The sequence below is a fragment of the Zalophus californianus genome, chromosome 1 (genome assembly GCF_009762305.2).
Source record: "Zalophus californianus isolate mZalCal1 chromosome 1, mZalCal1.pri.v2, whole genome shotgun sequence".
NCBI classification, from domain to species: Eukaryota; Metazoa; Chordata; class Mammalia; order Carnivora; family Otariidae; genus Zalophus; species Zalophus californianus.
Window position 1 is genome coordinate 122,711,393 of NC_045595.1, and position 9,542 is coordinate 122,720,934.

A 9,542-nucleotide genomic window follows, 5' to 3' on the forward strand; every position below is an offset into this window, starting at 1 on the left:
GCAGATCTGGGGTGGGGCCTGGGATTCTGCATTTCTAACAAGATTTCAGGAGATGCTGATGCTGTTGGTGTAGACTCCCACCTGGAATAATATATACTCATTAAAGAACATTTGAACACTTTAGAAAGATGAAATAAGAAAATAAAAAATTACCCATAATTTCATCATTAGAGCAATTTCTTATATATGGTCATTGTTTTATGGTAAAACAAAAACCTCTAACATACTATACATATGGTTTGTAATCTATTTTAAGAAAAACTTAAAATGTCCAGAGAACATTTTCCTGTATCATTAAATGCTTTTCTAAAACAGAAATCTTAATATCTCCACAATCTTCCATTGTTTGGATGTACCATAATTTACTCAAGGAGTTCCCAAGAATATTTTGGTTATTTTGGTTCCTTTCTAACTCTTCAAAGCAATTTTGCCACAAACATCCTTATAGGTAAGTCTTGCACATACACATAATGATCCCTTTAAGATCAATTCCTAGAAAGGAATTGCTGGGTCACATATTCCACAGTGTTTTAGGAACAGTTTATTTTTTTGATAAAGGGGTGCCTCGCTTCCTCCAGCTCTTACAATAGGTGCAATGTATCAATTTAATATGCTGTTTTAGAAGAATTATTTGAAATATTTTACATTTCAGCTTTGTGCAGTAACAGTATCATAGCCAATGAGGTTTATCCAAGGCACAATTATTGCTAATTGAAATATTTTACATTTCAGTTATGTTGAGATGGAATTATACAAAGAAATCCTTGTAATAAATAGTCAATGGAAAAATTCCAGATCATGATAGGAGAAAAGGTGTGAGAGAGGAGCTTGCTCTGCATTACAATTCTGCTTTAGTTGACTCTGGTCTATAGGGGGTCCAAATGTGAGCATTTATCTCCAGGAGACCTTGTGTAGGGATCACTCTGATGCCTTGGTTAGGAGTGGGAAGCTCCGGGAGCATGGCTAGCTGAATCATTATTCTTTGTTTTATTTGCTGGCCCCCTCCCCCCAATATCTATTAAGCATGAGACAAAAAACAAAGCGTGATAAAAATGAATTCCTTGTCCTTGCCCCAAACTTTCTAAATGTTAATCCTGTGCATATGCTGAAAGAGAATTGACCTGGGTTCTCTTGCTGACTGCTTTTATTTAAGTTATGTTTCAACAAAGGGTCAGAAAAAATGCACATAAAGCAGCTTCTAGAGACATGAAAAGGCCCAGGACTCTTGGACGAAGGCAGCCAGGGACCTTTGGGTGTTTCCCTTCGTCCTGCTTTGGCTTCCATGAGCAGAACAGAACTGTTTCAGCACACAGTTAGGAGGCCTCCCTTGCCCTGTCCAACCCAGGGACTGACCTGGGGTGCTGTTCTTTTCTTCAGTTCTGGGCTATGCCAAACCCTTCCCCCCTTTCACGTTGGTCTTTCCTGAACCAGAACACAGCTCGTATTTGCCTCCATCACAGACTGTCTAAGCAGGGGTCTCAAACCATTCCATTCATTATTTCTGAAGTATGGCATGGGGGTCACCAGCAAAAGACTCATTCAGTAAATGTAGATTCGCGGGTTCTATCCCAGACCTATAGAGACAATGTCTGGGGTGGAGCCTGGGACTCTGCATTTTGTTTTTAACATTTATTATTTTTTTAAATTTAATTTTATTTATTTATTTATTTATTTATTTATTTATTTATTTATTATTTTTTAAAAGATTTTTAATTTATTTGACACAGAGGGACACAGTGAGAGAGGGAACACAAGCAGGGGGAGTGGGAGAGGGAGAAGCAGATTCCCTGCTGAGCAGGGAGCCTGATGCGGGGCTTGATCCCAGGACCCTGGGATCATGACCTGAGCTGAAGTCAGACGCTTAACGATGAGCCACCCAGGCGCCCCTATTTTATTTATTTTTAAAAATTTTTTAAAAAGATTTTATTTATTTGGAGGGGGAGGAGAAGAGGGAGAGGGAGAGGGTCAAGCAGACTCTGCATTGAGCATGGAGCCCAACGTGGGGCTTGATCCTAGGACCTTGAGATCGTGACCTGAGCTGAAACCAGGAGTCAGACGCTTACCTGACTGAGCCACCCAGGTGCCCCTTAAGTTTATTTTTAAGTTATCTCTACACCCAACGTGGGGCTTGAACTTACAACCCTGAAATCAAGAGTCTCATGCTCTACTGACTGAGCCAGCCAGATGCCCCCTGGGAATCTGCATTTTAAATGACTCCACAGGTGATTCTAACATACCCCAAAGTTTGAGAACCATTGAACAAGCTTCAGTGAATGTAGGTACTAGAAAGATCCGGTCAGATGAAGAAACCAGAAGCCAGAAAGATTGGTGATTTACCCAAGCCATAGTCTAAGGAGTCATTTCTCATTTCCTAGGACTGTAAAACAAAGGGGTTGTGGTTTAGGGGAACTGCTCCTTTTTTTTTTAAGATTTACTTGAGAGCACACGGGGGTGTTGGGGGAGCAGCAGAGGGAGAGAATCTTCAGGCAGACTCCCTGCTGAGTGCAGGGCCCCGACACGGGGCTCGGTCTCATGACACTGAGATCATGACCTAACACGAAATCAAGAGTCAGATGCTTAACTGCCTGAGCCACCCAGGTGCCCCAGAACTGTTCCTTCTTTGAACTAGCCATTCCATCAGAATGAGGTCTTCCCTTGTCTTACCTGACCCCTCCTCCCTGGTCTTGGAGCAAGCACCTGACTCAGGCTCAGTCAGTCAGGGTACCTCCCTGGCCTGAGCGGACAGGGATGGCCCTTTCCAAACCGGAGCCCATCCTTTACTGGAGCTGTGGGTCAGAGTGCATTCCTCTCTGACAGCCAGAGTGGGAAGACGTGAGACTGTTAAGTTCTCAGAGCTGTGCTTCCAGCCTCGTGGAAAAAGTGAACCTGGGAAAATGAGGCCAAATGTTGGAGGGAAGTAGCGATAGAAGAACAGAGAGCGTAAGGGGGCCTGGTTCCATCGTTTCTGACACCAGCTTTACAAATACTCTCTGGTTATACAAGCCCATACCTCCATTCACCCATTTACTTTTCTTAATTGAATTCTGTCAGTTGCAACCAAAAGAATTCTGATGAGGCAGAGGCTGTGGTTATGGGCACAGTTCCCACAATGCCCATGCTAATTTTCGCCTCTTCCTCTGGGCCTTGTGCCTTCTCTTTTGCGAGCTGTGTGGTCTGCATGGGACTCCTTTGCCACAGTCAAAGGTCCAGAAGACGGATGCGTGACCCAAGTCAGGCCAATCAAGTTTTCAGTTCTCTCCTGGAATTTTTCAAACTGAAATTAAAAGGGGTTCTTTCTTCCCCAGCTAGGAGAGTTTCCAGTGTCCATAGCATCCATCAACTTTGTGAAGCACCTTGTCTGTGGGAGTGGAGAGAAAGAACAGAAGTGGGAGATGGGGAGCAGAGAGCCCGGCAACATTCAGGTGTTGGTTCTAGGTGACCTGGGAGCCACCACCATCGTTTTTGGGTAAAGCTAATCTGAGCTGGGGTGCCATCATTTGTAATAAAAAGAAGTCCTCTCTAACACAGGGCCCCGTGGTTTGACTTAGACCTGGAGCCTGAGGCCGTCTCCTGTTTGGGCTGCTGCTTGTGGTAGGTTTATGCAGGGTGGACGGCTGGGGTTTCGTCACGAGGGTTTATACTAACTGAAACCCACAGACACCCTCCTCCCAGCCACCACCATTCTCCCCCACACACCCCTCCTCCCATGCCAGCTGCTAAGTCATGGTTCAGGGAAACGGAAACCACCTTAGGATGACAAACAGATTTTAATACAGGGACTTGGTTGTAGATATGGAACAGCTGAAAAGCCAAACGGGATGATGAGGTAACACAAGAGTTGGTAGGAGAAGGAAGCCACTGGCAGGGGATGGAGAAGCCATGGGAGGAGGCCATGTGACCAGAACCCAGAAGCTGGGGCCATCTTGTTAGGGCTGGGACCACGGTGGGTAGTAAGGGCTGAGAGAGAGGGAGGGGCTGTCCTGCGGGATCTGGGACCACGGAGGAGACTCAGCCCCTGCTCAAGACGCCACCAAAGCAGAGTGAAAGAAGGAGAAATACTCTGGTTTTGCCCTTCTTCCTACCCTCTAGTCTTCTGACAGTGCCTGTCTTTGGCAGAACTTGACAGAAGTCAGCAGAGGTCAAAGGACCTGGGAAATGTACGCAGAGAGTGAGAGAAGGGCAGGAAATGGTTCTCAGAGCACATGGGCATTTGAGTCTGAACATGGTGGAGCAGGTCCAAGGTTTAGGGAGCCTCAAAGTCTGGAAACTGCTGAGGGCAAAGAGGGTGCAGGGGGAGGGTGGGTTAGCACTTTCTGAGAGGTTGCCTGAAAGTACCTCACAAATAAGTACTTCCAGGTTTGCTTAAGACATTGATTCAGAACAGATCCCAGAATCTACCTTCCCCACTGGAACCAGTTATGCTCTTGATAGCATTCAGGATGTCCTACAGTTCTCTTCAGGTTCAGAGACAAAATTGCTTCTCTTACTGTGTTCCCTAGAACCAAAACCAGAACTTGGATTTTGGACCACTTCCTTTCCCATTGACGCTACACTGGCTGAACCCCCGGGTGGGGGGGCCCTTCCACTTGTCCGTTCTCACTGTCTCCTATTGCCTCAAGACTACATCATCTTCTTCCTGGATGACCCCTCCCTCTCTTCCTTCTATCCACCTTCTGCTTCACATCTATACACAAATCTCAACAACATGTGTTTCTCTGGCTTGACATTCTTTGATGTGTTCCCTTCGCCCATTGGATAAAGTGCAGATGCCTTAGCTTAGCATGCAAGGCTTCACAATATGCCCCTAGGATACTTGGCTTTTATTAAAAAGATTTAGATGAAGGTCTTTGGTTATGAGTAAGAGACACAGACTCTGGAAAGATGAAACAAACAAACAAAAAAGGATGGGGTGGAGAAAAGGATTTTTGGGGAACAAGACTTAATTTTTTAGGAAAACCAAACTTCAGGAAGGGCAAGTGCAAGGACAGTTTCACAAGGGCTCTATTGCTAGGATGAAGGAACTCCAAGTATGTTTAGTTTTTTTTTTTTGTCCGTCAGCTTAAGATTCAAATACCAGGAAGGGAACATCTGATTGGACTACAAGGGTTATGTGCCTGCTCCTGAGCCCATCGTGGAAGCTAGGGAAATTGGGGCAGGCCTGGGTCATATGCTCTGTGTAAGTTCCTTTTTCTGTTGGGTGAGAAAGAGCATGGTTTCCCCGAAGGAAGTTAAGGTGCTTTTACCAGAAAAAGGCACATCGATACTGAAAGGATCCAAAATAATATATATCCATCACACTCACCAATATCCAAAAGTTTAATTCAATTATGAAACTTCTTCTACATTGGCCTGCCCTGCCTTATTACCCCTGTGATCTCATCTAGAAAATCTTTTGGAAGGAATCAATCACCACTAAACAAGGGACTTTTTATAGGAACAATCTCCTGGAGGATTAATTATTACAAATCTTAAACTTGTTCCCTAGGGCTATTTATATTTTCAGAAAACTATAAAGCTATTATTAATTAAAATATCTCCCTCAGTTTTGCTCAGAATAGAACAGAATTCTGAACAAGTTGGCCTTCAGGGTAGGATGCTAGCTACATAATTCACATGTTTTAAGATCTGGGCTTCTGTAGAGCTTATTGACATTAAGATTTGAAATCTTGCTTATTATTTAAAAAAATTTACAAGCTCTTAGAATTTTGATCATTTAAAATAGGTTTTAAGTATATTACTTATTTAATCATACATTGATTCAGTTAATTAGTTAATTACTTAAGCATTTAATGAGCATTCGCTATATGCCAGCCATGCATTAGCCACCGGATATAAAAAATAAGCACAGAGACAGTCCCAGTCCTCAGATAACTCACTGGCTAGGGGCACAGTCTGGTACATCATGAATAAGGATGTTGTTAGCTTCTTATTGTTGTTGTCTTTAATCTACTTTGGAAACTGACACCCTGCCTGAAAGAGGAAAATAAAATGCCAACAGAAGCACACTAGTGCAAGTTAAAGATAAGAGTTTACAGAATATCTGATATATAAGGGCGTATTGACTGGGTTTTCTCTCAAACTTGCACCTCTTTTTATGGGTGCTGAAAGTCAGCCAATCCCTAACTACATCAAGTCTATTGATTTAATTATGAGCAGAACATCGAGGAATTGGCAGAAACTGCCTTCCCCAGGCCTCTGCACGATGTCCTGTTGAGACCTTCTGTAGACGAGCACACTGTTTCTTCTTAGGGCTAGAATTTGGTAGAAGGTGTTACTCTTTACTTGTCTGGCTGATTTAAAAACTTCTTCTCCAGGTATTGGGACTCAGTTTGCGTTGTGATAGATACCACAGAAATAGCTGCATTACGGACATGGCCATAAAGAGTGTGACCAGGCACCACGGGCAGAGTAAAGTGGAGATATTGACCTCCCTGCTGGAAACTGTAGGTGGTCTGAGGGTGCTTAGCTGTTACCCCTCCCAAAATATGAAGAATAGTGTTTCTTTTCATAGTCGATTAAAAAACAATAAAAACAAAAATCCAGGCATGTATTGCGTAACTCATACAAGCAATATGCTACCATACGAGTCACTTCATGAAATCCATCTCACCAACTGTGAAAGTCTGGCAAGCCATCATCTTGGCCCAGTATGGTGGTCCTTCCTCACAGAGCCCTCAGGGACCCCGGCGCCTTCCAGCACACTGCTTCCTCGGTGGCCCTTGAGCTCCTGGTCCCAGATGTCAGCATCTACACTGCAGGTGGAAAAAGGATCAAAGAAAAGGGGCAGAGGCCCATGCCCACTGCGTCCCAGGAGAGTTCCCTGAAGCTCATAGGAACCTGACTGTAGTAAGTCACATGGCCACATCTAGCTGTAGGAGACGCTGGGAAATAGAATATTCCTCAGGGCTGGCTACGTCATTTGCAGTGCCCAGTGTAAAATGAAAATGTGGAGCTCTTTTTAGAAAAAGCAGGAAAAAGTGTTAAAACTAAACATAAAGATTTTTCCTTTTTCTGTGGGCTCTCTTTTGATTTTCATGATGGTTTTTGTTTTTGTTATTTAATGTTGTTGTTTAAAATTGTAAATTACTAGTATGAATTTTAGTATTCTTTTTTTTAAAGATTATTTATTAGAGAGAGAGAGAGAGAGAGAGAGCACAAGCAGGGGGAAGGGCAGAGGGAGAGGGAGAAGCAGGCTTCCCGCTGAGCAGGGAGCCTGATGTGAGGCTTCTACCCAGGACCCCGGGATCATGACCTGAACTGAAGGCAGATGCTTAACTGACTGAGCCACTCAGGGACCCCTTACTATTCTTTATATTGTGCAATATCTGTTTTAAAGGCGAATATAAGAACGTTTTACTTTTGGGGCACCTGGGTGGCTTAGTTGGTTAAGTGTCTGCCTTCAGCTCAGGTCCTGATCCCAGGGTCCTGGGATGAAGCCCTATATTGGATTCCCCACTCAGTGGGGAGCCTGCTTCTCCCTCTGCCTCTGCCCTACCCCACTAATGTTCTCTCTCTCTCAAATAAATAAATAAATAAAATTTAAAAAAAGAACATTTCGCCCTTATGCAGAAACTTTAAAATTCCACAATTTATATTTGGTAGCTCATATGCCATATTAGTATTTAATTCTTATTAGAACTATGGAAACATTGCACAAAGCTAACTCAATTGTCTTTTATTTTACTTCTTGATATGCTCACAGTTTACCAACACTCTCTACCTTTGGTTTCCTGATGAGTAAGGAAGGCCTGAAATGGGAAGGAATAGTAATTACGTTGCCCTATTTTCCCCCTTCCTTCTCTGTCATCATTTTCAGTGTAAAGTGGTTAGGGAATTAACACAAGGATATGATAGGGTTCTGTTTTTTATTAAGTTTGCAAGAATAAAATGGATTTTGAAGGAAACCTATGTCATATCTTTTAACAATTCTATGAGCAGGGTATCTGTCTTAGTTCAGACTGTTGTAACAAAAATACCACAGACTCAGTGGCTTAAATAATAAACACAAATTTCCTACAGTTCTAGAGGCTGGGAAGTCTAAGGTCAAGGTGCCAGTAGATCTGGAGTCTGGTGGACCCTTCCTGGTTTGTGGATGGTTGCTTTCTTGCTGTAGCCTCACGGGGTAGGAAGAGAGAGCAAGCAAGCTCGCTTGCTCTAGACTTACTTTCTTCTTTTTCTTTTTGCAACTGATTTTTTTTTTTTATTAAGTTCAACTAGCCATCATATAGTACATCATTAGTTTTTGATGTAGTGTTCAAGATTCATTAGTTGCATATAACACCCAGTGCTCATCACACCACGTGTCCTCCTTAATACCCATCACCCGGCTACCCCATCCCCCCACTCCCTTCCTTCAGTAACCCTCAGTTTGTTTCCCAGAGTCCAGAGTCTCTCATGGTTTGTTCTTGCTCTTCTTCCTTTTAATATTTATTTATTTATTTTTGAGAGAGAGAGTGAGGGGAGGGGCAGAGGGTAAGAATCTTTAGGCAGACTCCCCGTTGAGTGGGGAGCCCCATGTAGGGTCAGTCTCATGACCCCTGAGATCATGACCTGAGCTGAAACCAAGAGTCGGTTGCTCAACTGACTGAGGCACCCTGGCGCCCCTAGATTTTCCTTCTTCTTATAGAAACACAAATCCCATCATGGGGCTCCACTGTCATGAACTCATCTAAACCTATTACCTCTGAAAGGTGCCCCGTTCAAACATCATCATGTTGGGGGATTAGGGCTTCAACATATGAATTTTTGGGGCACACAAACATTCAGTCTATTCAACAATCAGTATCATCCCCTTTCTCCCATGTGAAGAAACTGGGGCTTAGGGAGATGAAGTAATGAGCCAAGGCTATAGAGCTAGTAAGTGTCAAGGTTTGAACCCAGGTGTTCTAAGGCTAAGGCCAGTTCTCATACTGCTACAGCATACTTGGGGGTTATGGGACGGAATTAAATTATGTTTAGCCAAATGGGCAGAAGACATGAACAGACATTTTTCCAAAGAAGACATCCAAATGGCCAACAGGCACATGAAAAAGTGCTCAACATCGCTCGGCATCAGGGAAATCCAAATCAAAACCTCAATGAGATACCACCTCACACCAGTCAGAATGGCTAAAATTAACAAGTCAGGGAACGACAGATGTTGGCGGGGATGTGGAGAAAGGGGAACCCTCCTACACTGTTGGTGGGAATGCAAGCTGGTGCAACCCCTCTGGAAAACAGTATGGAGGTTCCTCAAACAGTTGAAATTAGAGCTACCATTCGATCCAGCAATTGCACTACTGGGTATTTACCCCAAAGATACAAATGTAGGGACCCGAAGGGGTACGTGCACCCCAACGTTGATAGCAGCAATGTCCACAATAGCCAAACTGTGGAAAGAGCCAAGATGTCCATCGACAGATGAATGGATAAAGAAGAAGTGGTATATATACACAATGGAATATTATGCAGCCATCAAAAGGAATGAGATCTTGCCATTTGCAACGACGTGGAGGGAACTGGAGGGTGTTATGCTGAGTGAAATAAGTCAATCAGAGAAAGAC

The 9,542-nt window shown here is 43.6% G+C and overlaps 1 pseudogene; it reads left to right on the forward strand.

The window, feature by feature from the left end:
* The first annotated feature begins 650 nt into the window (after positions 1 to 650).
* LOC113918994 lies at positions 651 to 783 on the forward strand (annotated as a pseudogene).
* Positions 784 to 9,542: the final 8,759 nt, after the last annotated feature.